Consider the following 21,684-nt stretch of genomic DNA (forward strand, 5'->3'; position numbering starts at 1 on the left):
CACATTTGAATTTAGGCCAGGGTAGGCAGGTGGGGGTTATTTAAGTGCCTTATTTAAAAAAAATAAAAGACTTTTGAATCATTCTGTGTTATTTTGGATTATTAGAGACCACAGGATCAGTTATAGTTTCATATCAGGATTAATCTGAATTGGGAAAAATAGTGTTAGGCACTTGCACAGTTTTGTCTAATGCATTCAAATTTCTAAATGCTTAATTTAATTGACTGCCTTGAAAACTCTTGTCAAGAGGTGAAGCTGTAATTTGCGTAACAGTTCATTTTGAGATTCAGTAATACAATTACTTCATAAAATAAATGCTTAAAAGCAGCACTTAAAGTCAGACTGAAGGATTTGTTTTTCTTTATAGTACAGCCCTGTCGTTAGCTTCACCAAGGTGGGCAAGACATTTACATATCTAATCACAAGGTATGCTGCCACCTTACTATGCAAAAGCAAAAAATGAGGATCTCAAAACCGAAGAAGTCCTTATAACACCTTTGTTTGGAAGAGGAGTTGCTTATGATGTCCCCAACCATATATGTGCAAAGGACTTCGTGTGTTTATCAAATCAGAGTGCCTTCTAACAGTTTATAGATTATGGGCAATCAATATATTGTTCTATGATGGTTCTAAATGTAAAAGGGCGAAACGTATTTTCAATCGTGAGAAATCTGACCACTAAATTTGAAACATGGGTTGTCTCTGCTGCTCTAAATGGATGCAATGTTAACAGCCTGAGTAGGGTAAACCAGAAGCCTTTTTCCCCAGCTAACGATGCAGGCACTTCATGGGAGATCTCAGAGTTAATCCTTCTAAATTACCAGGGACATCCTTAAGTCAGTAATTCCTAGTACCTCTACTTGGGGGTATTCTGATTTGGTGCTCCAGTTACTTATAACATCAATATGCAGGAACAGCATCTTGTCTTTTGGCATCTTCATCCCAAGTCTACAGCAGTTCTGTCTTCTAGGGCTGCGCTGTGATGTCTATGTGCAGAGTGTTTTGAAATTCACCTGCTTAAGTACTTCTTGGTAATGAAAATGGTCTTATTTAGCAGGTGCACAATATTATTTTTTGACTCTCAGCAGTAGTACTTTCTCCAAGTGTTGTCATTGTATTCCAAGCACAGAAAGGGAAGGACTCAAAAAGGGCATTAACATGTTATACTTTATAGTAAGATTTGTCTATATATATATATATATATATACTGTATATATATATATATATATATATATATATATATATATATATACTGTATATATATATATATATATATATATATATATATATATATATATATATATATATATATATATATATAAATGGATGGATGGGGCAGCACTCCCCCCTCCTACCGGCACCCCATGACTTGCCTTTTCGGCACCCCCTCCACAGGTTTCATGCCCTTCTGCTCAAAACAGACGGGCCCACTCGTTTGTCCGACACCACCGCCGACTCTGGGGCTTCCCTCTGCCTCCGCAGAGGATGGCCATTCTCCGGACGTGAGCATCCTGCCTCATGTCCTCCCTTATCGGAGGAACCGGCATTCTCCCCTCGATTCCTCCCTTTGCTCTTGGACGCCATGATGGTTTGGATCTGTGCATGGCAAATGCACGGATCCAATCCCGTCTGTGTTCCTACAGAGCGACGTTAGACCGCCACGGGCTCGGGGCGTAGGGCGCTAGGACCCAAGGCACTCATCAGCCCCCGTCCTGCCAGCCCTCTCGGTCTTTCTCCTCTCACCTTGCGCACAGCTCTCAGCGCTGTGTCCACTGTTGGAGAACCCCCTACTTTTCGGGCCTTTTCGGTGGGCTCTCCTTTATGCTTTACGGGGTTGACTTTACTCACCGTCCCCGCCGTACCATTCCGGCCAAAGAATCCAGCGTCGCACCATCCTGTCGCGGCTCGCAGCAACTCCACTGACGCGACCGCCTTCCTCTCCAGCTTCAGCAACTCTGCACGGAGGGCACTCAGCACCTGTAACAATGGCAAGCACAGAAAGCCAGCTGGTGATTGACTTACCTGGCTCTCAGTCAAAACATCCAACTGCTTCCTGAGGGGCCGTTCCTCCGGCCCAATTGGGTCTCGCCCCGACACGAGACGGACATTCCTTGGTCCGCCTCTATCCAATCATTGGTGGGCACACAAGACATACCGTCCAATCCCACGCCTGTCACAGGGAGGGAGTTCCGGTCAGTGGCCATTTTGCTCTCCCTCCTGGTGTGGCGACGAGCCTCCAGGCAGCTCCACAGCTGCCACAGCTTTCTGAGCAACAGCGACTCCTCTCCAGCAGCTCTCCCTGCTGCCGCCGCGTCAAAGAAGTGTCATAGATCGACATGCGCTTGCCACTGATGTGGATCCGGGCAGCCCCTGACTGCTAAACACAAAACACACGTAGCCCGGCAGGACCAATTGACGGCAAACAGGGAACTTACCTCCCGGGTCCTGTCTGTCCGAGGAGACATCCTCAGCGTGGCCTCGCTAGGCGACATGCTGTCCCAGGCACCTCCAGCGATGGCGCGCTCGTAGGAGCCCGCTGCCCTCTTGCTCCGACCGTTGTCTTCTCTCACCAGAGGAAGATGGCCCTTCTGTGGACCGGTGGCGATCCATGGGGTCAGTTGCTCCCGTGGGGTTCTGCGCGTGCCACTCCCGTGGCACGTGTGTGGGCTCCGCTGCTGCGCCTGGCCATCCACAGAATGATTTCTTAAAACAGGTCCCCACCTTGAAACAGGCGGAGCATCCTGCCAACTATGCCACTGTGGAACCTGGCCCGGACACAGACAGATCAACATCGTTTTTAAGGTCACCACACACGTTTATTTACAATATTTACACAGTTCAATCATTATATTCCCCCGGATGTGCTCCAGGTGTGTTCCGGCAGTCTTCCACCGACACGTCCCAGTGTGGCGGAAGTGACGGCTGCATCCCAGGAAGCACTCCGGGTGTCCCTGGTCCTCTTCACCCCAACACTTCCAGGTGTGGCGGAAGTGCTGAGGTCCAGGGCTCCAAAGGCATAGGTGCTCCCCCTGGCGGTGACCACGGGCCCCTACAGGGTTGAGCTTCAAAGCTCTGTACCCGTGGGCCCCAAAGGTATATATATATATATATATATATATATATATATACAGTATATATATATATATATATATATATATATATATATACACACAGGTAAAATTCCGTTACAATGAATATCTTTACAATAAAATTTTCATTACAGCGAAGTATTTTTATGGTCCCGACAGCTTCCCCATATGACACGAGTCTATAGAAATCTCGTTACTATGAAGTACATTCAGCAGATTTTGTACTTTCATTATAATGAAGTGCACAAAAGACCTTGAAATGCTTGAATGACTCACCCACAGAGCAGTTAGTTCTGTGGCCACAGCTCAGTTGTGCACAATAATCCCCAAACAGAAACACTGTCATTTTTTTTTTCTTCGAACTTTCCTCGTACTGTTTTATTTATTTATTTTATTTTTTTGCATTTTTTGTTTCCTGTGGTTTTCAGTGATACCTTTTAGTTATTGCTCGTCAACATTTGAAAAACATCCATTGGAATTTAACTCATTGTCACCCTCCTATAGAAATGGCAGACACGAAAAAACAATAACAGTTCATATTAGAAAAAAACTTTAACTTTTTGCAGCTCTTGATTGTGGCAAAAAGAAAAAAGACATTGCCAGTGAATTCAGAATTTCGCTATTGCTGTCGACACTGTCAACTTTCTTGAAAGACAGAGCAAAAAAAGTAGAAAAATCTCGGGTTGCAAACGTATGTGAACTGCTGCATTTGAAGACGTCGAAAAAGCCGTTTTTATGTGGTTCAGTGATGCTTGTTAAAGAAACATTCCTATTAATGCGGCACTCATTCAAGAGAATGTGAGGACCTCCCACAACTGGACAGCAAGCCAAAGAGCTTCCCGGAGTGCGATCTCCGCTTCTGTACGGGGCAATAGCAGATATGCTGCGTCTCTCCGCCAAAGTAAACAGTGTCACGCTTGGGTCACAGATTTGCACAGAAACACAGAAGATTGTAGAGACAGAAACTTTATTCAAACACTGCAAACAAACATGTCTCTTTTTCAAAAGTTTAAACCTGCTCCTTGACAAGACGGTGATGACAAATCCATCTCACAATTAAGAGAATGCAAACAAATCTTCCTCTTCAAGGGAGTGCACGTCAGGAGCAGGGAAGGACTGAGATAGAGAAAGGCAAACAAACAATCCGCAACGGACAGGTGCTTTTGGACTTTTAAGTCTGCGAAGTACCGCGCGGATCACGCGATAGATCAGACACAAGTAAACCCAGCAGCAAGGGAGCAATGTGAAGGTAGTCTTTCAGCATCTTTTTTTTAACCTGTAGGGGTGCGATCAGTGCCCCAGCTCACAACAGAAAAGATCTTGAGGAGTAATGCAAGGTTAGGAGCACGTAAATTGTAAATGCAGATACTGTAACAGGATTACTTGATCACTGACCTGGCCACGACTCTGCCTGACTGCTGTGTCTGTGTATAGCAGAGTGGCAGATCATGCTACAATAAATAACTGTGCTGCTCCTGTTTCAAGCTGAATAAAGCTGGTTTTGCTAAAGTAATGAGACTAAGCCTCGTGTTTTGGGATGCAAGACAGGGACTTATAGTGCGACCACAATCTTTTATGATTTGCTTCTGTGGTGCTTCATTAAAGCGCTGTGAGCCTCCTATTACCCTCCCCCAGCAACGGACAAACAATCTTCCACAGACTCCGCAATCGCGCTTCAGGACGCACTTCAGTGTGTCATTCCCGTTGGGTGGGGAGTTGGGGGGGGTCTCAAAAGAGTTCAGAAACCTCACGATATGAAGAAGAAATAATGATTCGGTTCCTGATTGATAACTGTGCAGCCCACAACATGCTTACACATTTAGATAATGTTCGAGTTGAATTCCTCCCACCCAATTGCACAGCAGCACTCCAGCCATTGGTTTTGGGCATCATTTGCACCCTGAAAGTGTATTATCGCAAGGAAATGCTGAGAAAAATTCTCGTCAACATAACTTGTAGGCAGGAGGAGATTAAAATTAACGCAAAAGAAGCTATTGAAATGATTGCAAACACCTGGATACAAGTTAAAGAAAGCACTATAGTAACAAATACAGAATCTCATTACAACAAACTTTTCGTTACAACGAAATATTTTTTAGGTCCCTGTGAGTTCGTTGTAATGGAATTTTACCTGTATATATATAATGTCACAGACGTGTGCTTGGAAGGCAGCTCAAGGGTCTAACTAAGATCAGCTTGCCAGTACAGAAATGGATCAAGTGTACTAACATCTCTTCTCCCACTCTTGCAGGTCTTCCGAAGGAGATGACCAGGCTTAACCCTACCCTTCTTCCTGCTCTGGACCTGCTTGATGACCTCACTTCCACCTCACCCTTGGATGTCACTCCTCTTCCTGCTTCTTGGATATATAGACTGTTGTGTCTTACACATTCTACCTTATATAAAATTGAGAAACGCTGTATCATAACCGCTTTCCATGTTTTTCTTTTTATTTACTTGTTGTATAACTAAGAAAACATTTCAATGCGCATACACACACATAATGGTTAACAGTATACATACACCACAAAAAAGTAGATCCACTAACACAATGTACATAACATAGACCACCTCCACCATTCTTCCAGCAGTTTTGTTTTGGTAAGACTCAGTCTCTGAGACTACTTGTGGAATAACCACCATTTTTTCCACAGCTTTACAATATATGGGGTGGGGTGGATTGCAAATAAATTTGCAAAAATCCCAAGTAAACTTTTTTCATGTTGTCATTATGGGGTGTTGTGTGTAGAATTCTGAGGGAAAAAATGAATTTAATCCATTTTGGAATAAAGCTGTAACATAACAAAATGTGGAAAAAGTGATGCGCTGTGAATACTTTCCGGATGCACTGTAGGTGGGAAGCTGAAATTTCACGTGCTCATTCCTTGCACTGTACTTACAAAAGTTAAGAATGTTTCATGTGCTATTGCAACACCCAAGGGGGAGAAACGGGTGTATCCTCTAAACTGTATATACAGTATAGATATGGGAAACCTGTCCTCACTATTTCTGCGACTTCCAATAAACGTAGGAAACCCAAATTTCCCATACTCGTCCTTTACACTGTACTTACAAACATTAAGATTCCATGCTCATCCTTTACACTGTACTTACAAATGTTAAGTGTGTTTCATTTTGTGCCGTGCCCTGTAATGAACTTTCAAAAATAACGTCTTCTTTTTGCCGGTTCTCACCATAATGCTGTAAGGAACTTTTGGAACTGACCTCTCCTTTTGGCAGTTTCATTCCTTATTTCCGTTAATAGAGCATTTATTTCATGGCAGAGATGCACAAGGGCCGCCCCCGGTCCCCCTTCCTTTTTCTGCACGGCCACCGTCCGCGCATCTACCATTTGGTTGGCTCCCTACCTATATACATTAACGACATCCCGCGCTCATGTGCCTCCTCACTCACTTCCTTACTTTCCTCAGCTGTCCTTCGTGTTCACTGCTCCATTCTTCTTTAGTCCACCGCTTCAAACCTGTTATTGTTCGCCTTGCTTCATGTCTTCCTACTGGTGACTCCTGCCTTTTCATTTAGTTTCTTCTCACTCTTAATCCTCTGGGCATGCCTCCGCATACTCTGCTTTTGAAGGTTGGCGCACCAATTATGTTACTACAAAACTTAGAACCAACAAAACTTTGTAACGGCACCAGGCTTCAGATCAAAACTCTGCACAAGGACATCATTGAGGCAACTGTCTTCACTGGAACTGGCTCAGGGGAGACTATATTTATTCTTTGCATCCAATGTTTCCTTTTCTTTTTCATAATTTCTTTAACACACTACTTCTCCACTGCGAAGTGCAGGTATTTTGCTAGTGTGTAATAAAGTGGAATGACACAGGGAAAAAGTATTGAACACATGAAGAAAAGAAGGTGCAAAAATGCATGGAAAGCTTAAAAACCAGCTGAAATCTGTCAGTATTTAGAAAGCAATCCTGGTCCCTATCAGTGCAAATTAATATCAGCTGGTTTAGTCCTAATTGATGGCCTATAAAAAGGTTTCTCATTACCAAGGTGTCACACATGAAGCATGTCATGATGGATAAAAGCAAAGAGCTCTCTCAGGACCTTCGCAACCTTATTGTTGCAAATCATACTGATGGCGTTAGTTACAGATGTATTTTTAAACTTCAAAATGTTTTAGTGAGCACTGTCTCGTCTGCCTGCAGGCTGTGCTTGACAGTTTGAGGTTGGTGGGGTTGATGGCTAACCCCAAGAAGTGCAGACTGGGTATGTCAAAAACCCATTATTTGGGATTTTCCATGGGGGTCTGCTCAAGCCTCAAATGGACAAGATGGGGGAGATGCTTGTGTATCCATGTCCCGAAACACAGAGGCAGGTTCGTGCCTTCCTTGGGCTCACAGGGGCCACCCCCCCTCAATAACTTGACAAGGGCAAAATGAACCGTAGTGTTGTCTGGACCAATGCCTGTGACAAAGCCACTTTATCCTCATTCCCAGTTCTGTGAAATCCGGACTTTTCAAAAGAATTTATTCTGCAGAAGGATGCAAGTGTTTTCAGTTTAGGTACGATGCTTTCACAATGTTTTGAGGAGGAAGAACACCCCATCACATTTCTCAGTAGGAAACTGCTTCCCTGGGAGCACAATTACTCAGCCATTGGGAAGGAATATTTAGAGATTAAGTGGCAGTAGAGGCCCTCTGATACTACTTGTGGGGGTGGTGGTTTACCCTGGTGACTGACCACGCCCCACTCCAGTGGCCCTAGAAACAAAAGGATACGAATGCCCAGCTCACTCGGTGGTTTATTGGTTTCCAGACATTTGCTTTTGATATTCGCTGGGGACTGTGCACATCAGTGCTGATATTCTCTCACACCTGGCCGAGCCCGGCTTAGACGGTTGCTTTGCCCACACCAGTGTGGACAAACCTAAGGTGGGGTGGGGGTGTGAGATTTCTGAACTCTTTTGAGACCCTCTCCAACGGGACGACATGACGAAATGCAATTGCCATGTCTGTTAAGGGCTGTTTTTCCTACGCCGAAACAACTGCAGGTTTGACGTGTCACATAAACAACTACAAGCTGACCACTGCTGCACAAACAGCACCTGTCACCCAATGGTTGATGCAGGGAACATTTTAACTTGGCCATTGACCTGGCCCCAACCAGGCCCGTTTGCTGTGTCTATGTATAGCAGAGTAGTAGATCCTGCTACAATAAATACCCTTGCTGTTCCTGTTTCGAGTTGAATTAAGCTGGATTTGCTAAAGTACTGACACTCATCCTTGTCTCTGGGGTGCAAGATAGCGACTCATGCATCACTATATATATAAACCTTCGCGGAGTCCATTAAAGGAACCTGCCAGTACCCCTTTGTCATGTTCAGCATGGTCAAATATTGAGCTTGTCCAAACCTTTCGAGGAGGTCGTCCACTCGTGGCATTGGATAAGCATCAAACTGGGAGACTTGATTAAGTCGATGTAAGTCGTTGCAAAACCTTCAACTCCCATCAGGCTTAGCGACCAATACAATGGGACTGGACCAGGGACTATGACTTTCCTCGATTATTCCTAGTTCCAGCATGTGCTTGATCTCAAGCTTCAGCTATTTTTGCCTCGGGAAGAGAATACGGACGTTCTCGGACTATAACCCCGGGCTCTGTCACAATGTTATGCTCAATCAGAGAGGTCCTTCCGGGTTTTTCAAGAGCTACCTCCGGGACGGACAGGATAACTGTTTCCAGCTCCTGTTGCTGTCTGGGACTTAAATCCACACTGAATTTAAGGCTACCCGTGTGAGCAAAGAGTGAGCAGGGCTGACCGGATGAGGGATAGGGATCCCTGTCCTCCACAGTTTCAGCAGATTTACATGATGAACCTGCTCCCTCGGCCGACGATTGGGTTGACTCACCAAATAGTCAACGAGTCCTTTCCTCTCCTTAACTTCGTAGGGACATTGCCAATGGGCAAGTACAGTAACTTAGAGTGGGAAGTAGGTACTAGGACCATGACGCGATCTCCCTGGCGGAACTCCCGGAGAGACGTGCCACGGTTGCAATATCGGACCTGTGCTGCTTGTGCCTCTTCCATGTTACTTTTAAGGAGGGGCTGAATTTTACCAAATCTATCGCATAATTGTGCGATATATTCCAATATGTTTGTATAGGGAAGAGCCTCTTCTTCCCATCCTTCTTTTAAGATATCTAATATGCCCCAGGGTTGTCGCCCATTCAATCATTTAAAAGGGGAGAACCCCATGGAGGCTTGTGGGTCTTCCCGATAGGCAAAAAGTACGAGGGGGAGGAGCTGATCCCCGTTCCTTCCATCCTCATTGACCACCTTACGAAGCATTTGTTTGAGAGTCTGATTGAATCTCTCTACCAAACTGTCAGTTTGAGGATGATATACCGTGGTCTTTAGATGCTTTATTTTAAGTAACTTGGCAGTCTCCTTGAAACTCTCCGAGGTAAAAGGTGTCCCTTGGTCCGTCAGGACTTCCTTAGGGATGCCGGCATGCACAAAGACCCCTACTAATTCCCATGCAATGGCTTTAGAAGTAGCTGAGCGCAACGGAACAGCTTCGGGTATTTGGTAGCATAATCCACAAGGACTAAAATGTAATTGTGTCCTTGGGCTGAGGGCTCTAGGGGTCTGACTAAATCGACCTTAATTCTGTGAAAGGGAACATCAATTAGGGGAACAGGAACGAGAGGAGCACGGTCCTCCCTAGCAATTTGTCACAATTAACACTCTGGGCAGGAAGTGCAAAAGTGAAGAACCTCCTCATTGATTCCTGGCCAATAAAAGCAGAACGTGATTCACTCCAGGGTTTTCTCGGTGCCCAAATGGCCACCTAGGAGGTGGGCGTGTGCTAACTCACAGACCTGCCGCTGGGAGGTCCGCGGGATTAGCAGTAGCCTCCATTCCTGCCCGTCATGCTCTGCTATGTGATATAGAAGGTCATTTTCTAACACAAAGTGAGACCCTGTGGCATTGACTGGTGAGTGCACTGGCCATTGACCAGGACCACTGCATTTCTGGCAAACTTAAAGGAATCGTCATTCCACTGGTCCCTTTTAAAAGAAGCTGACGTTTCTCTAAATTGAAACTGCAAAAGGGAGAGAGGGTCTGGGCTGACCTCAAGGGGCGTGGTTTCCTTCTGTTCCGTCTCGGCGCTGATGGATGACGTATTGGCATGCGATGGTCCGAGAGTTACCACGTCACTCAGGGAGGCCGCTTTGTCTCTCTCCGCCGACTGGTTACACGGCGTGGAGGCAGCTTGAGACGGCTCAACCCCATCTACAACTAGGCCTAAGTTAAACCCAGGAGTGGTATGTGTCTCCTGGAGCTCTATGAGCTCTGCCATGTTCTTAAACTGTTTACCCCAGACTGGCTGGGTGAAGCCACGTGGTAGTACATTCAGGAGCAGGTAGCAGGCCACCTGCTGTATTATTTGGTAGGGCTTGTTCTCCTGTGGCCGTAGCCACTGGTCTACCCATGCCCATACGGACCAGGCTTGTTGAGGAGTTGGCCGCTCTTGGTCCAACCTCCAGTTTCTTACTCTAGTCACCTGCCAGTCTGGATCATCCCTGTGGAAATCGGGGCTCTGACTTCACAGGGAGGCGGGCACTCTCCTCTGAGAGAGCATAATAAGCCCCTTTTGCCACCCCCCTCCGGAGCAGCCCAATTCTGTGAGCCCCTCCCACACACTCCCAGGTCTGCCTAGTAAAGCATGCCGGGAGCAGAGCTCGTACCAGGTCTCTCCGAACCACGGGACACCCTCCCCGCCTGAAAACTTGGCCCCGGTATGCTCCCACCTGGGTACATTGTAGGCCTGGTCCCCTTCTCTTCCGAGACCTTTCCATCCTGCCAGCTACACCACTGTCACAAACACCACAAAGAGACATAGCAAGGTTTGGGGCAGCCACCTGTATATTTGGTTTTCTGGCTGCAAATTGACATAAATGATAGCACTGCTGTGTACGTGTACAAAACCGAGCCCAAAACAGAACTGAGGGAATAGAGAAAAGGTGGAGGCTTTTGAAGTGGAAGACAGGAAGTGAGGTCAAAGGGGTTGGGCTCATAAGGGTCTTCAACCATAGGCTCGAGCCCGGACGTGACATCACAGGGGCTGGAGCCGGCAAGGTCTTTTTCCATAGGCTCGGACCTGGAAGTGACGTCAAGAGGGCCAGGTGGAATCATCCATGAATGGTCTGCAGGAAAGGGAGAAAAAGAGTCAGTGCACTCTGCCACATCCTTGTCTGATTCGGAAATTGCCCTTACTCAAGTCCTTTAGCTGCATCCCATGCGCACGTGTATGACAATATATATATATATATATCCATCCATCCATTTTCCAACCCGCTGAATCCGAACACAGGGTCACGGGGGTCTGCTGGAGCCAATCCCAGCCAACACAGGGCACAAGGCAGGGAACCAATCCTGGGCAGGGTGCCAACCCAATGCAGGACACACACAAACACACCCACACACCAAGCACACACTAGGGCCTAACCTGCATGTCTTTGGACTGTGGGAGGAAACCGGAGCGCCCGCAGGAAACCCACGCAGACACGGGGAGAACATGCAAACTCCACGCAGGGAGGACCCGGGAAGCGAACCCAGGTCCCCAGATCTCCCAACTGCGAGGCAGCAGCGCTACCCACTGTGCCACCGTGCCGCCCTTATATATATATATATATATATATATATATATATATATATATATATATATATATATATATATATATATATATATATATATATATATATATATATATATATATACACTCTATATATGTAAAATCCTAAGCCTAAAAGTACAATGATTTTAAGTCACGTTTTTATGTCACTTTTTTGTCACGCTTTAAATCAGGCTTATTTTTAAACCTACATATATATGTTCGGTATCATTCTTTTCAGAATTTATCGAACTTTAATGTGATGTTGTTAGATTTTCAGATTCTTATTCCATTTTTAAATTATAAATTAAAATATCAAGAAAGTCGTGGGGTGGCATACAAGGCCGCAACTGGAGGTTGGGCTCTGAAGGCGCCAGGGGTGTTTGTACCATAGCTTTAAATACAATTGATTTCTCTAATGGAGCAGATCAGCTGCGGGATAGATGGGGGCCCAGTTCCTGTCCCCGGGTTTGGAGAGTGACATGAATAGTGGGCGGAGCCTCCTAGTATATATATATATATATATATATATATATATATATATATATATATATATATATTTTTATGTATATATATATTTACAGTGTATTTATATATATATATATATATATATATATATATATATATATATATATATATATATATATATATATATATTTATAAATATTGGGTTGATTAGATTGGGAAAAACAGTCATATGCAAAAGTTTGGGAACCCATCTTAATTCTTTGGATTTTTGTTTATCATTGGCTGAGGTTTCAAAGTAGCAACTTTCTTTTAATATATGACATGCTTTATGGAAACAGTAGTATTTCAGCAGTGACATTAAGTTTATTGGATTAACAGAAAATATGCAATATGCATCATAACAAAATTAGACAGGTGCATAAATTTGGGCAGCCAAACAGAGATATTACATCAATACTTAGTTGAGCCTCCTTTTGCAAATATAACAGCTTCTAGATGCCTCCTATAGCCTTTGATGAGTGTGTGGATTCTGGATGGAGGTATTTTTGACCATTCTTCCCTTCAACATTTTTACAGTTCAGTTAAATTTGATGGCTGCCGAGCATGGACAGCCTGCTTCAAATCATCCCATAGATTTTCGATGATGTTCAAGTCAGGGGACTGTGATGGCCATTCCAGACCATTGTACTTCTCCCTCTGCATGAATGCCTTTGTAGATTTCGAACTGTGTTTTGGGTCATTGTCTTGTTGGAATATCCAACCCCTGCATAATTTCAACTTTGTGACTGTTGTTTGAACATTATCCTGAAGTATTTGTTGATATTGGGTTGAATTCATCCGACCCTCGACTTTAACAAGGGCTCCAGTCACTGAACTAGCCACACAGCCCCACAGCATGATGGAACCTCCACCAAATTTGACAGTAGGTAGCAGGTGTTTCTCTTGGAATGCGGTGTTCTTCTTTCGCAATGCAAAGCGCTTTTTGTTATAACCAAATAACTCAATTTTTGTCTCATCATTCCAAAGCACTTTGTTCCAAAATGAATCTAGCTTGTCTAAATGAGCATTTGCATACAACAAGCGACTCTGTTTGTGGCGTGAGTGCTGAAAGGGCTTCTTTCTCATCACCCTGCCATACAGATGTTCTTTGTGCAAATTGCGTTGAATTGTAGAACGATGTACAGATACACTATCTGCAGCAAGATGTTCTTGCAGGTCTTTGGAGGTGATCTGTTGGTTGTCACAACCATTCTCACAATCCTATGCATATGCCGCTCCTGTATTTTTCTTGGCCTGCCGGACCTGGGTTTAACAGCAACTGTGCCTGTGGCCTTCCATTTCCTGATTACATTCCTTCCAGTTGAAACTGACAGTTTAAACCTCTGGGATAGCTTTTTGTAGCCTTCCCCTAAACCATGAGACTGAACAATCTTTGTTTTCAGATCTTTTGAGAGTTGCTTTCAGGATCCCATGCTGTCACTCTTCAGAGGAGAGTCAAAAGGAAGCACAACTTGCAATTGACCACCTTAAATACCTTTTCTCATGATTGGACACACCTGTCTATGAAGTTCAAGGCTTAATGAGCTAATCCAACCAATTTAGTGTTGCAAGTTATCAGTATTGAGCAGTTACAGGCATCCAAATCAGCAAAATTACAAGGGTACCCAAATTTTTGCCAGTTTTTCACATTTGATTTAATTTCATAAAACTAAATACTGCTTCACTAAAAATCTTTGTTTGGAATACACCCCAGTACTCTGATGTTCCTAGGAAATTAAAGACATACCACTGTTATATTTTTTGTTGAAAGTATAGTAAATTATTATGCAGGCAGAGAGGGGTTCCCAAACTTTTTCATATGACTGTATATCCTCCCCTGTAAGGATGGGAAGACTAGCCAACCACTGGGTTTGCAAATTTGAGGCTTAGATTTAGATAGGTTAAATAACCCAGCCGCAGGGGATGCACAAGCCAATGTGTTTCTTCATGCCGGTCCCAAGCCCAGATAAATGGGGAGGGTTACGTCAGGAAGGGCATCCGGTGTAAAAATTTGCCAAATTAATATGCGGACAACAATACAAATTTCCACACCAGTACTGTTAGCCAACAGGGTGCTGTTGGAAATTGGGTTACTGTTGGCCGAAGAAGGAGAAGAAGAGGGTGAAGACGCGTCCGGAGGCAGCAGGAGAGGAGGAAGGTAAAGAGAGTGGAACTGAGGGTAGGAACTTTGAATGTTGGCAGTATGACTAGTTAGGGGAGAGATTTAGCAGATATGATGGAGAGAAGGAAGGCTGATATATTGTGCGTGCAAGAGACTAAATGGAAGGGGAGTAAGGCCATGTGGATCGGAGGTGGATTCAAATTGTTCTATGGTGTGGATGGGAGGAGAAATGGGGTAGGAGTTATTCTGAAGGAACAGTATGTCAAGAGTGTTTTGGAGGTGAAAAGAGTGTCAGGCAGAGTAATGATTATGAAGCTGGAAATTGGAGATGTGATGATTAATGTTGTTAGTGCATATGCCCCGCAAGTTGTGTGTGCAATGGATGAGAAAGAAGATTTTTGGAGTGAGTTGGAAGAAGTGATGAGCAGTGTACCCAAGGGACAGAAAGTGGTGATTGGAGCGGATTTCAATGGACATTTTGGTGAAAGGAACAGAGGAGACGAGGAGGTGATGGGTCGGTATGGTGTCAAGGAGAGGAACGAAGAAGGTCAGATGATAGTGGATTTTGCCAAAAGGGTGGACATGGCTGTGGTGAATATGTATTTTAAGAAGAGGGATTAACATAGGGTGATGTACAAGAGTGGAGGAAGATGCACACAGCTGGATTACATCCTATGCAGAAGAGTCAATCTGAAGGAGATTGAAGACTGCAAAGTGGTGGCAGGGGAAAGTGTAGTTAAGCAGCATAGGATGGTGGTCTGCAGGATGACGTTGGAGATCAAGAAGAGGAAGAGAGTGAGGGCAGATCCAAGGATCAAATGGTGGAAGTTGAAAAAGGAAGACTGCAAGGTTGAGTTTAGGGAGGAGGTGAGACAGGCACAGGTTGGCAGTGAAGAGTTACCAGACAGTTGGGCAACTACAGCAGATTTAGTAAGTGTGACAGCAAGAAGGGTGCTTGGCATTACACCTGGACAGAGGAAGGAGGAAAAGGAAACCTGGTGGTGGAATGAGGAAGTACAGGAGAGTATACAGAGGAAGAGGATGGTGAAGAAGAAGTGGGATAGTCAGAGAAATGTGGAAAGTAGACAAGAGTACAAGGAGATAAGGCACAAGGTGAAGAGAGAGGTGGCGAAGGCTAAAGAAAAGGTATATGATTAGTTATGTCAGAGGCTGGACACTAAGGAGGGAGTAAAGGACCTGTACCGATTGGCTAGACAGAGGGATCGAGCTGGGAAAAATGTGCAGCAGGTTAGGGTGATAAAGGATAAAGATGGAAACATACTCACAAGCGAGGAGATTGTGTTGAGCAGATGGAAAGAGTACTTTGAGAGGTTGATAAATGAAGTGAATGAGAGAGAGAGAGAAGGTTGGATGATGTGGAGATAGTGAAAAAGGAAGTGCAACGGATTAGCAAGGAGGAAGTAAGGACAACTAAGAACAGGATGAAAAATGGAAAGGCCGTTGGTCCAGATGCCATACCTGTGGAAGCATGGAGGTGTTTAGGAGAGATGGCGGTAGAGTTTTTAACTAGATTGTTTAATGGAATCTTGGAAAGTGAGGGGATGCCTGAGGAGTGGAGAAGAAGTGTACTGGTGCCAATATTTAAGAATAAGGGGGATGTGCAGGACTATAGTAACTACAGGGGAAAAAAATTGATGAGCCACATCATGAAGTTATGGAATAGAGTAGTGGAAGCTAGGTTAAGAAGTGAGGAAATGATTAGTGAGCAGCATTATGGTTTCATGCCAAGAAAGAGCACCACAAATGTGATGAGGAAAGTGTGACAGTGGTGAGGTCTGCGGTAGTAGTGACGGATGCATTCAAGGTAGAGGTGGGATTACATCCGGGATCGGCTCTAAGCCCTTTCTTATTTCCAATGGTGATGGACAGGTTGACAGACGAGATTAGACAGCAGTCCCTGTGGACTATGATGTTTTGCTGATGACATTGTGATTTGTAGCGATAGTAGGGAGCAGGTTGAGGAGTCCCTGGAAAGGTGGAGATATGCTCTAGAGAGGAGCAGAATGAACGTCAGTAGGAACAAGACAGCATACATGTGTGTAAATGAGAGGGAGGTCAGTGGAATGGTGAAGATGCAGGGAGTAGAGTTGGTGAAGGTGGATGAATTTAAATACTTGGGATCAACAGTACAGAGTAATGGGGATTATGGAAGAGAGGTGGAAAAGAGAGTGCAGGCAGGGTGGAATGGGTGGAGAAGAGTGTCAGGAGTAATTTGTGACAGACGGGTATCAGCAAGAGTGAAAGGGAAGGTCTACATGATGGTAGTGAGACCAATAAATGTTATATAGGTTGGAGACGGTGGCACTGACTAGAAAGCTGGAGACAGAGCTGGAGGTGGCAGAGTTAAAGATGCTAAGATTTGCATTGGGTGTGACGAGGCTGGCTAGGATTAGAAATTAGTACATTAGAGGGTCAGTTGGACTGTTGGGAGACAAAGTCAGAGAGGCGAGATTGTGTTGGTTTGGTCATGTGCAGAGGAGAGATGCTGGGTATATTGGGAGAAGGATGTTAAGGACAGAGCTGGCCTAAGAAGAGGTTTATGGATGTGGTGAGAGAAGACATGCAGCTGATGGGTGTTAAAGAACAAGATGCAGGGGACAGAAAGATATGGAAGAAGATGATCCACGGTGGCAACCCCTAATGGGAGCAGCGGAAAGAAGAAGAGTTTTAAATAGTTTAAATATATTATTCTACTGCAAGCCTCAAATAGCACAAATATGTCATTTTTTGTTTTACAATAAAATTGAGTCACTTTTTTTCTAGATTAAAAAACATTTTAATGCAATAAAATAATTTTGTAAAAAGAGTATTACCTTTTTCAAAAAGATATTTAATTACTGAACATTTTTTGTAGCTCCCTTCTTTAAAATAATGAGGCTGAATTATTTACAATATATAACACTCTTTGGTCAGAGGTTTGGTCAGATGGAGAAGAATAAGACCAAGTCCACCTCATATACTATGAACTACAGGGGCCTCAAGATACATCAGATACGGCAAGAGCTTCGAACCCTCAAGAAGCAGTACAAGACAGCTGCTGATGAGGAAAAGCGGGCATTGGCAGAACTGCAGAACATCCTGTGGAAGAAGCTGATGACCCTTCACAGAGCAGAGTGGCACAGGAGGCGGGGAAGAGAGAGAGCGAGGACGCGGGCGGCCTTTCTTGCCAATCCCTTTGGTTTTACGAAACAACTGCTAGGGGATAAGTGCAGTGGTCGTCTTCAGTGTTCATCGGAGGAAGTGAAGTGCTTCCTCCAGGACACATTGAGCAAGCCTAGGAGGGATCAAGATCTCGATGCCAATAAAGCCCTCATCAACCTTGCCCTCCCAATAGCAACGTTCAAGCTGGGTGAGCCGAGCCTGAAGGAGGTTGACGAGTTCATCAAGGCAGCCTGATCAGTCTCCACTCCAGGCCTGAGCGGCATACCCTACCTCACCTGCGCTTCTCCGGCGCCTATGGAAGATCTTGAAGGTGATTTGGTGAAGAGGGAAAGTCGCTGACCAGTGGAGGTGTGCTGAGGGAGTTTGGGTCCCTAAAGAGGAGAATTCTGGGAACATCAACCAGTTTCCCGAATGATCTCCCCGCTGAGTGTAGAAGGAAAGGTGTTTTTCAACTGCTTTAGTTTATTAATGTTTGAGGGCCTAAATGAATGCAGCGTCCTCTTAAGCATGTGCCACAGTATCACAATTGAGTTTAGGTTTGTACTTTGACTTGGCCGTTCGTTCTTTGTTCAGCCATATTTCCTATGAGGTTACTGTGGTGATATCATTGTTTCACTTTCACAAAACAAATTTTCATTGATAATAACAACTAAATTCCACCACTTTGGTCTCAGGTGTCTTGGAGGCATTGTGCTAGGGGCCTTTTAGTTCTTTCAGGTGCAGCTGTGAATGTCTAAGCCAAGCTGTCATGTTATTTTGTGAGAGAAGAGGCATTCCCATGGTTACCCTTCCATGACAGCCATACTTGATTAGAATTTTAACAGAGAGGTGAATCATGAACTGTAAAATTTATCTGGAGGTAGCTGTTTGTTTTAAAAAACAATTTTGATCTGCATCACATGGTCTGCTTTTGTTTACATTTGCTGGGATGCTCACTTCTGGCATAGGTGTCAGCTGGCTTGAATATTCACTATTGTTTGGAAATTGTCTTATAACCCTTTCCAGACAGATAAGCAGCAATAAACCACAAAATTGAGTAGTCCCAACTGATCTGCCAAAGGTGGCTCTACTTCCTGACTGTCATATAATTAATTACACTTGACAAGCAGCCCCTGGTCTAACTACTTTCATGATTGGCATGGCTTCTGCATGTATTTTGAATACATAATAACAAAGGAAAATGTGTTATGTTGCTTGCCACCTGAGGTTAGACTTTCTAATTATAAACATAGTGAGAATTAAATGATTATTGATTATGTTCTAGTATATAAAGCCATAGAACATAGAACTGATTGAGGGTGGTGTCCTTACTTTCAACATTACTAAATGTCTCTTCACAGTGCCAAACTAGAGTCAAGCTCAACAGGGTCTTCTTTCCCCGCTGATTCTGCCAAGCCCATTCCCTTGGCTGTGGTTTCGCTATATAGTAGGTAGGGACAGTGGGAATCTCGTTCATCCATTCATGCGCATCACTAATTAGATGACGAGGCATTTGGCTAGTTAAGAGCCTCGTGGTGAGGCGTATTCCCAGTTTTATGTTGCTCGTCAACCGTGCCCCTTGGGTCGACTTTCTTGCCCATCTGCCTTGTCCTATTACGTCATCCAGATGACCATAGCATGCTCCGCTCAGGGCCTTTCCAAACCTTCAGTCAGACCACTGAGGGGGAGAATCATCACGAGAATCCCTTTGGTAACGCAGCCTGGGAGGCTATCAATGGAACGCAGCCCGGTAGGCTATCTTTGGAACGCAGTCAGGGAGGCTGTCTAAGGTACTCAGCTTGGCAGGCCCCAATTTAACATGGTACTATTCATGGCCCAATCCCCTAGATTGCAGTGGTAATTTTATCTGGGTGAGCATGGGAGGTTGTAAGGACATTATATGGAAGGTGAGAATGAAGGGTGGAAAACTGCTCTTTTCGGCGTGTTGGTGTAGGTAACGACAGATGGAAAGATGGTTATGTGTGAATAGTATATTAAGGAGAGTTTAGGTGTGAAAGGTAGTGGTTTTATGCTCCTTGGTAGGCTTGTGAGGCCTGATAGAGGTTAACTGTATGTGTTTTAACGGGATGAAAAGCTATATAAATTGGCGCACCAAGTTTACAATTTTGGTGTTATTAGGACATGGAAGATTGCTCATTTCGATATGTGTGTTAAAGACGAGTTTTATGGTTGATTGTATATGTTACAGAACGATAATGGCTAACTGTATAACTAGTGATCACACTATTTTATTTTAATTTTATCACATACTGTATGTTAGGACGTAGCAGTTAACGGGATTGGGGTGATCACGAAGCATGTAATGGCAAATCTACCGACGGAAGTGCCTGTTTGATCCTAACCACAGCTTTTCTACATGATTTATGGCAGGGTTGGGTGAGATTCTACCAACAATTCGTGTAGAATGCTCACAAGAGTCCTCTAAGAAGTGGTCTTCGGCTTGATGAGACCTTGTCTTCAGACAATCCTCTTGGACTTCATCCTGGATCACTTGATTGAAGACTTCTTATGACATAGTCTTTATTAGTCCAAGTTACAAAGAACAGCAATGATTTTAACATAGTATTTTGAGGATAGAGTAGACTACAGATCTTTCTTGTTAAAATAACTTTATTAAGTCATTGCTTTATTTATGTTTACAAATATTACATTTTTCGATAACAGATATATATTTATAGGACAATATGAAGTTAATATGGAGATTCCAGGTTAACGCCACTGACAAAAGGGAGCCCAAAGCAAGGCTTTAGGTCACATCAGTATGCCGTCAATTCTGTATGTTTCTCCTCGTTTATACACAGAAGCCAACTGTGTTTGCCCAGCCGAGCCGAGAACTCTGCAATGATTTCGCTAGATAGTAGGTAGGGCAGAAAAGGTACTTGGCTGGGATCTAACCATTCATAGTTACTCCCGCCGTTTACCCGCGCTTCATTGAATTTCTTCACTTTGACATTCAGAGCACTGGGCAGAAATCACATCACGTCAACACCACTCTCCGGCCCTCGCGATGCTTTGTTTTTATTAAACAGTCTGATTCCCCTGGTCCGCACCAGTTCTAAGCCGGCTGCTAGGCGCCGGCCGAGGCCACGCGCCGGCCCCCGCCCCACCGCGTGACGGGGAGAGGAGGTAGGGCGTCGGAGGCAGGCCGAAACGCGCCGCAGCTGGGGCGATCCACAGGAAGGGCCTGGCGCGCATCCAGTCGCGGCACGCGCCCAGCCCCGCTTCGCACCCCAGCCCGACCGACCCAGCCCTTAGAGCCAATCCTTATCCCGAAGTTACAGATCCGGCTTGCCGACTTCCCTTACCTACATTGTTCTAACATGCCAGAGGCTGTTCATGTTGGAGACATGCGGCAGATATGGGTACGGCCTGGCGTGAGATTTACACCATCTCCCCCGGATTTTCAAGGGCCGGCGAGAGCTCTCCGGACGCCGCCAGAAGCGCGACGCTTTCCAAGGCGCGGGCCCCTCTCTCGGGACAAACCCATTCCAGGGTGTCCCTGCCCTTCAACGAGAAAAGAGAACTCTCCCCGGGGCTCCCGCCGGCTTCTCCGGGATCGCTTGCATCACCGCACTAGATGCCCCCCCTCCCTTTCGATGGGCCCGGGGGCGCCCCACAATTCGGAAAGGCGCTTGCCCATCCCTTAGGACCGACTGACCCATGTTCAACTGCTGTTCACATGGAACCCTGCTCCACTTCGGCCTTCAAAGCGCTCATTTGAATACTTGCTACTACCACCAAGATCTGCATCCGCGGCGGCTCCACCCGGGCCCTCGCCCTAGGCTTCGGCGCGCACCGCGGCGGCCCTCCTACTGTTGCGGCTTAGCCCTCGCGGCCACCAGTGCCGGCGACGGCCGGGTATGGGCCCGACGCTCCAGCCCCATCCATTTTCAGGGCTGGTTGTTTCGGCAGGTGAGTTTTTACACACTCCTTAGCGGGTTCCGACTTCCATGGCCACCATCCTGCTGTCCGTATCAACCAACGCCTTTTCTGGGATCTGATGAGCGTCGGCATCGGGCACCTTAACCCAACGTTTCCCATTTGTTTAATGGGAATTAATGAATCATCTGAATTTATTTTATTATGTGCACATATTCCTTAATAAAAAAAAATCATTCTAATCTCCACATTTTTGA

The 21,684-nt window shown here is 45.0% G+C and overlaps 1 pseudogene; it reads left to right on the plus strand.

The window, feature by feature from the left end:
* The first annotated feature begins 207 nt into the window (after nt 1-207).
* LOC114663839 (lanosterol 14-alpha demethylase-like) overlaps nt 208-21,684 on the plus strand; it is a 60,538-nt pseudogene continuing 39,061 nt past the window's right edge.

The sequence above is a fragment of the Erpetoichthys calabaricus genome, chromosome 13 (genome assembly GCF_900747795.2).
Source record: "Erpetoichthys calabaricus chromosome 13, fErpCal1.3, whole genome shotgun sequence".
Taxonomy (NCBI): Eukaryota; Metazoa; Chordata; class Cladistia; order Polypteriformes; family Polypteridae; genus Erpetoichthys; species Erpetoichthys calabaricus.